The sequence below is a fragment of the Rattus norvegicus genome, chromosome 4, assembly GCF_021556685.1.
Source record: "Rattus norvegicus strain SHRSP/BbbUtx chromosome 4, alternate assembly SHRSP_T2T, whole genome shotgun sequence".
NCBI lineage: Eukaryota > Metazoa > Chordata > Mammalia > Rodentia > Muridae > Rattus > Rattus norvegicus.
Window position 1 is genome coordinate 59,886,936 of NC_141537.1, and position 14,445 is coordinate 59,901,380.

The 14,445-nt window shown below is 51.0% G+C and overlaps 1 long non-coding RNA gene across 3 annotated transcripts; it reads left to right on the top strand.

Moving 5' to 3' along the window:
- The first annotated feature begins 5,074 nt into the window (after positions 1-5,074).
- On the top strand, positions 5,075-7,413 carry LOC108350685 (uncharacterized). Of its 3 annotated transcripts, none has more exons than XR_015686414.1 (2): positions 5,075-5,221; positions 7,057-7,413. It is a non-coding gene; the product is annotated as an uncharacterized LOC108350685 (long non-coding RNA). The 3 variants fall into 3 exon arrangements; XR_015686415.1 differs by having other exon boundaries at positions 5,081-5,221; positions 7,061-7,413; XR_015686413.1 differs by having other exon boundaries at positions 5,094-5,246.
- Positions 7,414-14,445: the final 7,032 nt, after the last annotated feature.

Consider the following 14,445-nt stretch of genomic DNA (forward strand, 5'->3'; position numbering starts at 1 on the left):
CCAAAGAAAAGGCCGTCATTGGAGCAGAGTCCTGTCCTGCAATTCTCTGGGGGGGATTAAACCACAGTTCTGAGCCCTGCTTCATCTTGTGGCCTTTCTCCCAGCAATATATCTTAACTCTGTTAGTCCAGAGTAGACAGGGACACTCTATCCACATCAAGTACTTTAAGGCTTGCCTTCTAGAATTGGACACATTCCATTGACTTTTTATAAGGACAGCTCTTTACTGTGATGATGAAAGTCTACAAGGAGGAGAAAAGGTACAGGCTCGCTTGTCCACCATATAGACAGTACATAGATGTCCTGTGCAGAGCAGTCTTCCTGCCTTTGCCTTATTTTCCTCCTAAAGAATAAGTCAATCTCTTTGACATTCATACTTTTGACCTGCAAGAGCTTTGAAAAAGACTTTAAGAAAAGAAAGAATAATAGTAGTGCACACCTTTAATCCTGGCCATTCCAGCCTGGGCTACATACTGAGTTCTAGGACTGCTAGGGCTACATAGAAACCCTGACTATAGATGATAGATAGGTAGGTAGGTAGGTAGGTAGGTAGGTAGGTAGGTAGGTAGGTCGGTAAGTAGATAGATAGATAGATAACCAATCCCCAGGATGGCTATAGGGCTACATGGAGACCCTATCCCTAAACAATGAGGAGAGGCCAATTCCCAAGCTGGAATTCTAAGGGGTTTGTAGGCCAACTGGCATGAGTGCTGAGAACTGAACTCCCCAAGTGCCCCATGTGCTTTTTTTTTTTTTTTTTTTTTTGACTACCAAGCCATCCCTCAGTCTCCTCAGTCCCTGAGAAAAACTCGGACTGGGTTCCTTGGCTAGGCCTAGTGGGAGGGGAGGGGCTGCAGTATCTCAGCTGATATTCATGATTTTTGTTCCTCTGGATCCATGATTCTAGTTTATCAGAAAACTATTACAGCGCTATTAGAGGTGAACAGCACACCATGTTACCTAGTGTAATTAGGCTGCACCACTGCGGTCTCCACTCTGCTCTCAGCCAAGTCAGAAAGCCTTGTTTAGGGGCTGGAGAGATGGCTCATCGGTTAAGAGCACTGACTGCTCTTCCAAAGGTCCTGAGTTCAATTCCCAGCAACCACATGGTGGCTCACAACCATCTGTAACAGGATGCCCTCTTCTGGTGTGTTTGAAGACAGCTACAGTGTACTCATAAATAAAAATGGAAAAAAAAAAAAAAAAGCCTTGTTTAGTGAAAGGATGTGCTCTCTACTTGCACTGACCACTAGGGTGGCGGCTACCAGCCACATGGGCCATTGGACACTCCAACAGTGGTTATGGTGACAGAATAAGAATCTGGAACTTGATTTAAATGTATTTAGATATAAACAGTCACACAGGGAGGGCTTCAGCCAGAGATTGGCAGTTTTAGGAAGATGTGGGATTGGAACAGGGTTGGTTCTCTCAGAAGCACGCCTCCTCTCTAGAACTCCCTTTCCCTTGGGCGTGGTTTATTCATGAGTCAGAGGAAGTGGACTAGCTATGAGGGACCTTGGGAATGTAGCCTTTGGTGAGTAGGATGCTTGCCAAAGGCGTAAACTCTGACTGGCCTAGGGTGGCTACCACTCCTTAATCTAATTCTCCAAATGTCCGTCCCGCTGTGTTTGGTGTCAGCTATGTAGACTAGGCGAGCGCCACACTGTGGCATGCTCACGTTGTCGTACTGGCGTGGACAGAGGAGGAGGAAGAACGAAGCCAGCTGCAGAGCAAGCGGGTAAGCCGCTCTACACATGGAGAGCTATCACAATGCCTCCGTGGGAAAAGCCTCCCTGTGCAAGTGGCCACCTAAACGCACACAAAGGTAGAAGGCGAGATGCACCTGAGGTTATCTTCTGCACACATGTAGCAATCATTCAAAAAAGAAAAATACGTATTTATTAAAAATGAAAAATTTGGGGTCCGAATCCCCAAAACTCAGTTCTAGGTATTTTTTGTTACTGTTATTTTAAATATTTTGAAAATAAAACATGTTATTTTAACAAATCTCAGTTCTGGGTGAGCTGGTTTAAGGATTTGGGGACCCCGTCTCACAGCTGCTCACTCTCCTCCTTGTTCCTAATTGTCCAGCAGAGAACTGGAGAGCCATGGCCAGAATGAACACTGACCATTGCTTGTCCTTATCACCTTGATGTGAGGATGACAGTCTGATCAAGCAGACTCGTCCCTTCCCTCCCTTGAGAACCACTGAAGTAAGAGAAAATGGCGCTAGAGTCATTCTCCTCAAGTGGGATTAATGGTGTCTCCTGACACCCCACTGTGAGAATTAAATGACTGTAGAAAGTACTTAGACTACTGCAAGGGTGTTAGTCACTGATGCTCTCTACAGTGCGGAGGCCGCAGATTGACACAGCCACTAGACAGCATTCTAATTAGAGACGAAAAGGACAGTATCCAAAACAGACAGACAGACAGACAGACAGACAAGCCATCATGACCTAGACTACTCAGTTCTGTGGCATTGAGACTAGAGTGGAGGCTGGGGATATATAGCAAGGTGGTAGGAAACCTGCCTAGCATGTGACATGGGTGCCCTGGGCTGGACCAATGGCATCTCCTTCTCCTTACAAAACAAAAACCAAACAACCTGTTTTGTTTTGTTTTGCTTTTTTAGATGGTGTGAATATGTCTTTTCTCATGGAGTCTGTAGTTGGAGTGATTTGAAGGGTACAGCTGTTAAATTCCTCCCTCGTTCACATGCAGCCTAAGTGGCATTTGGGGAATCTTTTAAGAGCCAGTTCTAGAGAGGGAAAAATGAAGGGGAAGGAGGTGTGTTTAAAAAACAAAAATCTGTTGTTGTAAGTGTGTGGTTTTTTGGTTTTGTTTTGTTTTTGTGTTGCCTGAAGCTTATTCCTCACTATCTTGTCCCTTCATAATACCAAGCAAGAACATTATTGTACCACTTTTTTTTCTACCTCCTTAGCTGAGTGAATAGAGGTGGAGGGGACCTTCCATGCCCAGGAGACCCTGCACATTAGCCATTCTGCTTCACCAAGGTTCGGAGCTCATAGCCTCACATACAGAAGTGAGCTCTCAGCTCCCACAGCAGCCGGGCAGGCAGGAGCACAGCTCTTGGGCTGGTGAAGGGAGGACAGAGACAGCTGCACACTTGGGTCACTTACTATTTTTAGTACCCCACACAAAGCCAGGATCCTCACAGCAATGGCATCTGTGAAATATATCGGGTGTCAGTGTGTGTCACCCCAGAAGGGGCAGGCAGATCAGTTTATCTTTTTTGAACCGTCTCACTAAAGCTACCAAGAATCCGAGTCTTTACCAATTTCCAAAGTTTCTCCCACCCCCTTGTAAGAGAACAAATTTAATCAGAGCCCTGTGACTGAATCCCTTATTTACTTCCGGAATTCACTCAGATCAGGGTTCAAGATGTCTGCATCTGCTCCTTGCTCACCCTGCACTGCCTGCCACGCAGATGAGGCCCTCTGGAATGTTGAACATGGCGGCTGCGCCCAGTTGTCCGCCTGTCCACCTGGTTTCCACGACTACAAGGCCAACCCCCAGCCTTTCTTCCTCCAGAATAGCAGAGCCGTATGCCACATGCGGCAGTCCAGTCTTACTCCCTCCACTTTCTGCCTAGTTAATTTGTGCTGGAGCCGGCCCGATGGTGCACTTGATTTTCATCCCGGCAGTGCAGGTGGATCTGTGAGTTTGAGGCCAGCCTGGTCTATACACTGAGTTCCAGGCCAGCCAAGGCTTCTTAAAACAAAACCAGAAACCAAACAAAAACATTGTGTTGGAACAGAAGCTTGACGTCTTACTTAGCCTTCATAGGAGGACAGGCCAAGGTCCACCGAAGTGTTGTTGCCAAGGGGGTTGGTTACCAGCTCTCTCAATGTCAAAGGAAGGGTATCCTTGTTAAGAACTCTCACCCTTCCTGCGCCTCTGGGTGCGCGAAGAGCTTAAATTAAAGAATCGGACCCTTCCCCAGGTTGGCTGGGCTCCGCGGAGCCGCAGTGCTGCACGATGAAGCCTGTGGCTGGGACACGCTTGAAGCCAGCGCCAGGTCCCCCAGGTGCCACCGCCAGTCACTTGTCGCGGCAAAATTCCCAGTGTTCAGGCCAGGATTTTCCGAATGTAAGATGGCCTCGTGCTTCACAGAGAAGCCGCCCAGGGTGGTTTCTCTGCCGCCCCCTGGCGGGCAGCGCAGGGCCTGGTCGTGGGCACCGTGGCTGGCAGCGGCCGGTGCCCAGGCTAACTATGCATCTAGTGGATACGCAACTGGCTGGGATGCCACGGGGCACAACCTTGTATTCAGGCAGATAGCACCCGGGGGCAGGGCTTCTACCCAGCAAACCAGTTTGAGGACAATAACCAGGTACTGAGGACAGAGCCAGTTAGCTGAAGTCTCAGAGCAGCAGACAGAGCTAGAAAGCGTTTTAGGGACAGCACCCACCTTCTGGCGCCTTCTGGAAAGGGAGGAAGCCGATGATAGAAGCCAGAAGAACTGCAGGGGGAAACGTGGAAAGTTAGGAGAGGCAGTGCTCGAAAGGCACTGATATATAATCGGAGTTCGCTCTCTAAGGCGTTAGTTGGGAGATTTTAAGTTCGAGGCTATGACAACAAACCTCTTGGTAAACAGGGTGAGACCGCTTTGGCCAGGGTACTCAAGAGTACATACACAGAGCAAGGCATGGCCTTCAGCTCCCATCTCTTTATCCTGGGGTGGAGGACAACCTGAGCACAGCAGTCACCCTGCGGCAGCACCTCCAGAGGATGCCCTGGACACCAAACTCTGGCCTTGAGGGAGACAGGTCCACATGGAATTAGCACAGGGGTACCAGGGGGCTAGGACCTTCTCCACTAAAGCTTCACTGGGTGAGGATCCTCCCTTCCTCCACAGCCCCTATGTGATACAGCAGTGCTGTTCTGCAAGAGGGGCCCGGGGCTGCGGGGGAGAGCCACTCCAAACCGGAATGATCTGGTTTAAGGCGAGCTGATTCCCCCTCCTGCTCTCCCCCGCCCTCCCTTCTCCTCCTGCGACAGGCTGCTTTCTGCCGCAGTCCCCTGACCAAGGTAAACAGGAGGGAGGAAAGAAAGCTCTGTTTCCATGGCAACCTAGAGGGCGGTCGATATGGCTCTCTCGGAAGTGCTTGTATGACTTTAGGGGGAAAAGAGGCCTCACTGGAAAAGCAACAGGGAGGAAAGACCCTAGCCATGTTCGTGATGGTGGACATTCTGGAAGGTGATGTGGGCCTGGAACAGGGGAGGTGAGGAGCCTGGCACCCTCAAGTGAGGTGGCAGATGTACTTAACTCCAGGGGCTGGATTCATTCCAGAAAATCCACCATCAATCCGAGAAGTATCAAACAGGTGCCAGAGCTCTCAGGGCACACGCTTAGACCCTCACACCCTGCTATCCTATTCCAGAAAAGCTCCCGTGGCCGCTCTGCTAAGAGGCAGCCACCGGGATGAGACCCAGGGCCAAAGACGGGTTCTGTCTGAAAGAGCCCCTGGCCAGTTAGTTCCTTGATGGGTGAGCTAAGAGGATGCTCCAGCTTCCTTTCTTCTCCAGACTGGCCCAGCTCCTTCCTGTGAAGGAAAGAATAACTCCAGGATGGGATGATGGGTGTGGGTCACCACCTCCTAAAGGAGGACTGCCCTGTCACTCTCCAGAGGACAACTGAAGTCCTCACTGACCAAATACTTACCACACATCGAGACTTTTCTGAGGAGCACAGAGGGCTAGAAGCTTTTCAGGGTTTCTATCAGCTTCCTCAGAAACTCCTTCTGTGGAAGCTTGGGGGAGGTGAAGCAACTTGCCTTGTCTGTAGCTATCATCTGAGTAGCTGGGCTAGGGGAAAAGAGACAGAAGCTGCGGGCTGGTCCTCTTCCAACCCCAGAGAGGCAGCAGTAGAGGTAGGGACGATGTGGAATCTGTGAGGTGCCTTGGTTTCTTCAGGCCAAACGGTGACTCCTGGCCTTGAGGCTTCCAAGCTTTGGAAACCCCAGCCCCGCAGCCTTTTCACCTGAGCCAGTGGAAGCATGTGGTCTGCCTGGGGGATACCTCTGAGACCGGAACAAGGCAACAAATCAATGCGGTTTCCTTGTAAGATGCCCAGAGAGGCCACACCTCAGCTCTTTCCATGGCGTGGGGATTCCAAAGCTACCTGACCTTAGTGTCTCGCCATGATGTTCCCTTTAGTCCAGCCGTGGTGTTGCTCTTTGGATAATGAGGTGTGTGCCTCATTGGGGCCTTGTCACCAGTGACTCTCTCTACCTGCAATGCTCGTCCTCCTGCATTTATGTGGCTTTGTCCTCCATCTCCAGTTCTCCATTCAAATGTCGTCTCAGTGAGGAAGAGCCAATGTTAGTGTGCTGCCAGGGAGACTCCCAGGCCTTTGCCCTGACCCCACTACCGGCTCTGTCTGCTTCCCATCTCCCTTCACGTTCATAGAGTTTCCTGCCTGTTAGTTCCACCGTCGGGAGGACAGGAGTTGACTCTATTTTGTTCCTCCCATCTCCCTTAGAGCCTGGACAAAGTAGGTATTCAATAAAGTCTTTCAGATGGCTAGATAGTTGGGGGCCTAGGTTTAGGAGGTAGCATCCTCCACCTGTCCTGCAATCTATAGAGGCCTGTGGTGCAGAACTGCAGAGTGAGGTAACACACTTCCGGTGAGGCCCACAGAGGGATCCAGTGTGTCACTACTCAGTAGAAAAAAAGCAAAAGCTTTAGCAGAGGAAGGGGATGCTGCACTTGGATAGGCTTGGTCACTGCAGACAGGCTGTAGGAATCATCCTGGTTGATAACATCTAAAGTATGACTGGAGTGATTCCGGTCAGCCTGAGGCCCACTGGGTATAGCAGAGGAAGGCAACAGCCCAGGCGTACTTCCTGCCTCTCCTTATGCCTAGGGATCTGGGGGCTGTTGCAGGTTTATTAGCAATGGGCCTGCCCTCTGAGCTTAGAACTTGGGTTGTGTGCTGAGTGAGAGCCGGCCCTGTGCGCTGGGAGGAGATGCTGGGGGTGGGGGAAGGGGCAAGAGGCCTCCACCTGTAAGAACTGTAGTCTCTTCTCTCAGACAGGGAGCCTTGGCAGCTGTGACTGGAGCTCTGCCTGCCCCTCTGCTACCGACCTCCTTGGGTGTGTGTGACCACCGTGGCAAGTTGCAACAGTTTCTTCAGTCAACCCCCCCCCCCCCACACACACACACACTTGCAGTGTGAGTCACCTTCAATTTCCTGCCTGCCTGCCTCTTCCCTGATGGACCTGATAAATCCAGGACAGCTTTTATTGCTTTTGGCAAAACAGTGCCATTAAGATTTACGGAGCCAAAAGCTGGTACAATGTAATCTTCAAAGTAATTTACACAGCGAGTTTCAGAAGATGAAAAGTTAGCGTTTCCGAGGTAATTTCATAAAAAGGATTATCAGATTAATCACTGTGTCGATTTAATCGTGGTGTCTAAAATAATTAATTAGCTTGCTTGAAGTCAGCAATGCAAAGAGGACCTCAGGAGGAATACAAACGGCCATGTCAGACGGAAGCATGTTTGGGGCGACGGATCTGGAGAGGATTCCTTACCTCTGGAGAATCTGGTACGAGCTCGCTGGCTTAGAGAGAAGATAAGAAAATGAAGTGTGGCCTGGTGGCACGTACCTGTCCTCCTAGCACTTAGGAGGAGGGATCATGAGCTTAAAGACAGCTTGGACTTCACAGTGAGCTCAAGGCTAACCTGGGCTACACAGTCCTGTTTCAAATAAACAAGTAAACAAGTGAGAGCTGAGAGCAGATAGAGCTCCAAGTCCTGGGGACAGCCTTCGGCTATGACTGCTGCGTGCTTGTCGTCCTCTGCCGTGGGAAGGCTGATCTGCCATGTGCTGAATTGCCTGGCGACACCTGGAAAATGTGTCCAACCATGCCACGTCGGAGTGTTGACAGGTTGCCCGCGATCGTAGACCCAGGTGTGAATTGCAGCCCGCTGGTGAAATTACCTGCAAGTGTTGCAAGCTGGAATGGAGGCGGCACCAGCTGGGCGAGTCATAAATGTGGTCCGTATGGTGCCTGTACCAACACAGCTCTGACTCACCCGCATGCTTCAGAGCAACGCTGTGTGTGTGCGTTTAGTACTGTGAGCAGCCGGATAGTGTCTTCCTCACCTTCCCTGCTACTGCCGGGGGAGGTGGGGAGAGACTGTCCCAACCTACAGCACCTCTTGACCATGACACGCACAGGTGCCCTAGCTGGCCTCCAGAGCAGTCTTTGAGGGAGAATGCTCTCCCCTGGAGCCTTTTCTTCACACCTCAGAGATTGGCCTGCCCAGCCAGTGTAGCCCGAGCAGTGCTCCTTGGGAAAAGGACAACCAGAGAAAGGGCACTTGATGGTGCATCCGGCCAACAGCAGCACATTTATTTCCCTGACCTGGGAGGAGTCTGAGGGGGCAGGCAGCCAGGTGAGGGTAGTCAAGGGGCTCGAGCCACAGAGAGCCAGCCCTTCAGTGGGGAGGGTGAGTTCAGACAGTGGCTTCTTCCTCCACAGTCCTCGGAAGGAGGGGAGGAGGGAAGAGTAGAAGCCTTTTCCTCACAGCCCTTCTGAAAGCGGTGCTGAACCTCCCAGCTGAGTGCTCCCCGATGCCATTTCTTTGCCCCTCTTTTCTAAGGACATACCAAGTAAGGCAAGGGCTAGGCCATCCCATCCAGTGGGGGGCTGCCTGTGCCCCCAGCAGAGTGGCCCTCCCGGTCTGGTCTGGGTACTTGGGCTCTCTTTCCATGGTCCCTAGAGTTATGCATTTCTGTACTACCGAAGCTCTCCTTGACCGCTCCAGTGTTGGTGCCTGCTGGGGAATCGTCTCTTCATCTTCCCTTCGCAGGCCGATGTTCAGAGTCTTCCTCTGAGAGCAAGGCGGAGAGAGAGTGATTAGAACAAGACAAACAGGGGTTGGGGATTTAGCTCAGTGGTAGAGCGCTTGCCTAGGAAGCGCAAGGCCCTGGGTTCGGTCCCCAGCTCTGAAAAAAAAAAAAAGAACCAAAAAAAAAAAAAAAAAAAAAAAGAACAAGACAAACATTTTGTCTATGAGTGTACTTCCTGCTTGTGGACTTCCAGTGTCTCCTGGGGGAGTCTGCTGAGGGGCCCTTCTTGAAGAGGCCATGCTGGACTTTTGGACCTAGAATAGGGAAACAGAGGAGCTGGGCTATGGGTAGAGATAGGATGCAGGAAGCCCATTCTTCTGCTTCTGCTTCTTCTTTCCTCATCTTCCTCTTCCTCCTCCTCCTTCCTTGTTCTGCTTCCTGCTTCCTCCTTCCTCCTTCCCTTCTTTGTTTTTGACACAATCTCACCATTGCCCAAGGCAGCCCTGACTGCCTGGTCATCTTCTCAGCTTACCCAACGCTGGGATTGCAGACAAGAACCCCCATCCTGGGCATCCAGTGATATTTTAGATATACTTTGTTTTAGGGCTCAATTTTGATGCCCATGGGAAGTAATTTTTTAGTAACTTTGAATTACAAAGTGGGGTTGTAGCTCTCTCTTCCCTTGGCAGGCCGAGGTGGTGCCATGCATTTCCTGTCCACTCTGCCAAGGTTATGGTAAGAAACAGCTGGTGGCTTCCGGGTTACTGTAAAGTTACTGAATTCTTCAGAATTTGACTGAGTGAAGTCCGTGCATTTCGAGAGGCCGACTGGAATCACAGAGTGTGTCCCTTCCTTTTTATGGAATTGATATTGAACATATGGCCTTTTGCATGCTAGGCAAATACTGTAACCCTGAGCCACATCTCCAGTCCTGGTTTTTACTCATTAATTAGTTAATTGTGGTGGGGATAGACCCCAGAGCCAAGCACATGCTTCCAAGAGTGAAGTGAGGACGGGGTGATGAGGCTGTCTGCTTGTTGCTCTGAGATGGCTGTCCAAGTAAGTCCACCCATGACTTACTCTGATCCTCCCACCAAGCAGGGAGTGCGCTAAGTCCCTGGACAGAAGACTCTGGAGGACTTCGTGCTTTAGAAGCTTTAATTAACAGTTCAGCTTGAGGGTAAGGGGAGGTTAAAAGCCTATGAAGACACTTGGTATTGGGCAACTCTTTTGGGGGGGACTTCTCCCTGCGTCAGGGGGCTGCTGTTAGTCTAATTCTTATTAAAACCTGCAATGCCACACCCCTAAGTCACCCAGGGCCAGTTTTGGCTTTGAGGACGTGCAATCCCTTCCCAAATCCTGCTGCACAGGGACTCCAGATGAGGTGCAGCCCCAGGGCCTCCTCACAGAATGGCGCCTTCACTTCTGCAGGGTCTGAAGATGAAATAGCAGGAGGAGTTGGGCTGATACTGATCAGAGGTAACATGACCAGGTTCACTAGAGCCCTGTGAACACCTTGAAGATGTCTGGGTGGGGGTTCTGCCCACCACAGCCACCCAGAATAATGAAGGATTTATATGCACAACCACAAGGCTTTGACGGGAGAGGAGAATGGGGGCTAGGAGGAGGACTTGTTAGAGATCCCAGAGTGTTAGTGTGAGGAAGGTATTGACTTAAGGACATATCTGCTGCCGTGGACATGGCCCCACCCCTGCAAGTGTACCCCAGCAAACAGAAACGCCACCGTTAACTTGGGCTCTTGTGATGAAGTGCTGTCGGGGAGGTCCTCACACAAGAGGTGCTCCGTTAATAAATCAGAGTGGCTCAAACCTGTGTGTCCATGAAAAGTCTACAGCCGACTCTGCTGGAAGTGGAGCCGCCATGTGCCCTTGAGAATTACAACCAGAGCTCCCGACCTCACAGCGGCCACTTCAAGGTGAAACAGGAATTTCTCTTTGTATAAGGTACCAGCCACAGGAGCCACACCCTCCATATCAGATAGGACATAAGACACCCCTCATGCCTCAAGTACCACAACCCCCAAACCAACCACCACAAACCACATACAACACACAACACCCCTTACAAACTATATATACCACACACCCCACACTACCCCATAAACCACACATTTCATACTGCCTCTACAAGCCACACACACACACCCAAAGGCCTCCTCACCACAATATACCATACACAGCCATACACAGCCTCACACCACAGACGTAAATTCACTACACCCGCATACCCAAATGTATCAGGAGCCCATTTAACCTTGGCTTGGCCATGAATTGAATCTGGCAGGGACTTAGACTCTGCAACTCGAGACAGCCATGAGCACCATCCATTCAGTGAGTTATACAGCAGGCAAAGGGTCCCGATGGGGGCTCACTGCGTGTTCTTGTCGCCAGAGGTGAACTTTGTCACTCAGGTCATGGCTGTGCAGAAAAGCAAAGCCCCCGGCTGCGTGGTCACCAGCAGTGCTGTAAGTGGCCCTTGGAGCCCAGCGCTGAGATTTACTGATCTCATTTGCAGATGGAGAAAATGGCTACAGGGAAGGAGTGACGAGCCAGAGGTGAGGCAGCCAGGGCCCTGGGCAGCTTAAGTGTTCAATAAATCCACTGAGTGAATCACAGGCCAGACACACACACACACACACACACACACACACACACACACACACACCCCGTCTCCCCCCGTCTCCTGAGTATCTGGCTCCTTCACTCCCTACTCCAGCTGCTCTGGAATGAAGGTAGCAAACTTAATGATCGAGGAAGGGCACAGTGATCTCCGGCCCCCTTGTGTGGATCTCGTGTGGACCTGCTGTAGATGATGAGGCCAAAGTAGCACTGCATCCAAAGGGGAGCCCAGAGCCGGGGAGATGGCCCAGTCAGTAACACATGCAAGGACCTGAGTTTGAGTCCCAGGACCCATAAAAAGGAAGCAACAAAAACAACGGGGTCGGGGCAGGCGCTTGTTATCCCAGCACTGGGGAGGTAGAGACAAGCAGACCCCTGTTCACTGGCCCACCAGTCCAGCCTACTTGAGTTTCAGGCCAGTGAGAGACGTCTTCCTCTCACAACTACCAGCTTCTATGCCGCCACCTTGTGCTACTCCATTCCCTCTGTTGGGAGCTCAGTGGAATGCCTACCCAAGCTCCTTGTGAGCGAGGAAGACAGGAGAGCCAGCTCTGAAAAACATGGTGAAGGGGTCGCAGTGAGTCTCCTGTGCCCTTTCACCCCAACTCCTGGCAGACCGATGGTTGCTCTACGGCCAAGATGATTAGGTTTCTTCTGCCTATAACTTCCCATGCTGTGAAAAACTGGCCACCAGAGTTGGGGGCAGCTGTGTTAGTGTGGTCTGCCCACAGATGCCTCTGGGACACCCTGGCCAGGGCAGCTGAGTCTGGATGCCTCAGGGTCAGGATGTACCTTTTCCACTTCAGGGTGAGGGGATGCCGGGTGTCTGTCTGGGCTTTGTCCTTCTCAGGAGACCCCCAGTGAAGGTAATCCTGTGAGAGAGGCAGTCCTGCCAACTGCCTTCCTCAGAGCTTTAGGTCTCGTTGTGGTGTGGGGTGAAAAGGGGCAGGAGGGTGGAGGGCACTGGGGAGAAGTGTAGCTCTCTAAGTTGGGGAGAAGCCACAGGCTGTACCCAGAGACAGAGACAGAGGCAGCTCTGGCCCCAAGCCAGGAGCAGGTGGTCATTAGAAGCCAGGCTCCTAGCCCATCCTCGAGAGGCCCTGCAGGAGCTCTGGCCCCTTTCTCTCTGCCAGCTGTGCAACCTGGCATGGAGCAGTACCCAGGAGAGCCTGCTGCGTATGCAGCTGCCCAGGGGACTGGCTTCGTGACTCACTCTCCCACTTGCTAATCATTCCCCTGTCCTCTGCCTGGCTTCTCGTACAGCCTGCCTGCCCCTGGAGAAAAGCACGCCCATCTGACACCTTACTCGCCTGTCCTAGCATCCCTGGCATATTCATCATCTGCCCTTGCGGCTGCATCTGCTCCGTGCAATCTCCATGCCCAGCCTGTCACCTGATGCTCCTGTCTTTCCCAGGGTGTAGTCTGCACTGTTCCACCCACTTCCTTCGGGGTGCACGTCTTGCTCCCAGCATGCGGGCTGTGCCAAATCAGGAAGCCTTCAAGTAGCCTCTCCAACCACCTCAGCATACAGGACAGGATGGGAGTAAAATTCAGAGTGTAGTAGTCAGCATCTATTTTCTCAGGGCACGGGGATTCTTTCCCATGAGTCCTGTCAAGGGCGAGAAGGATGGGCAGCCCTTTGTCTCTGACTAGAAGCTACAACAGTCTAAACCCAAGTTGGCAATGGGAGGCCCCAGGAGTATCAGATACGGCCTGTGCTGGACCACGGAGGCAGCCAGGTGAGAGGGAAGGGAGGAAGAAAGCCCCTTGCGCTAACTTCTGGCAGATAGGCCTGATGCCAGTTCCCAGCAAGGGCATCCACACCTTTCTGGGCTTCCGCAGACCCAGACATTTATCTCCAACCACTTCTAGGTTTTCTTGGCCATGACAAGAAGGGGAAAATTCTCACCTAAAAGCTGAAGCTGTGAGAAAAGCCAACGTTATTGTGTGTGTTCTTTCATAAGTATAACAAAGCCCGTCTTAGTGGGAACAGATTTTGGCTTTACAAGCCGTGACTTGGACAGGTGTAGGGGACCCTGCCCTTAGGAGGGGCTGAGAATGGTTTAATCCTCCAGTGTGGCTGTCTTGAAATTCTACAAGGAGCCCCGCTTTTTAAATTTTGTTCCAAGTTCTGTAAATTACATAGTCGATGTGCCCCAGAATACTTAGAATGTTGGCCAGTGAGAAAGACTAAGAACTTATCAGCCATGGTTTTACTTAAAAAAAAAAAAAAAAAAGTCCACCTGTGGATGGCAGAGTCATTAGACATTTCCTTGCTCCAGTACCTGAGGAAAGCAGAGAGTGAACTTATTAGCAAAGTGCTCGGTGAGGGTGGCATCGTTCAGGTGGCCTGACAAACCCTACCTCCACAGCAGTCACCATCCTGGAAACCGGGCTTTATCAAAGCTCTGTGGGCACATTCAGACTTACCCCTTAGTAGCGGCCCATGTCACCTGATGTCTGTATTTCCACAGTGTTAGGGCTATGGAAACATTTCCCAGACTTCCTTGCAGCTGGATGTACCCATGTGATGAAGTACAGGTTAACAGGATGTGTGTGGGAGTAACCACCACTGCCTGGACTTAAGAAACAGCTGACGTGTTCCTCTGCTTTGGGGTTGTCGTTTATTCTTGTCACTTGTGTTACTTTTAACATTGAATGTGTATGGGTTTTAGTCTGCATGTGTGTCTGTGTGTGTGCAGTGCCCATGAAAGCAGTATGGGCATTGGATTTCCTGGAACTGGAGCTACAGGAAGTTGTGAGATGGCACATGGGTGCTGGGAACTAAACTCAGGCCCTCTGCAAGGACGAGCGCTTTTAACACCGTACTCTCTCTCCATCCCTTGGGTTGTAGTTTTGATTTCTACTATAGCAGAAAAGATTTTCTTTTTGAAGATTTATTTATTATGTATACAGTGTTCTGTCTGTATGTGCTCATGCACCCAGAAGAGGGCACCAGATCTGATTACAGATGGTTGTGAG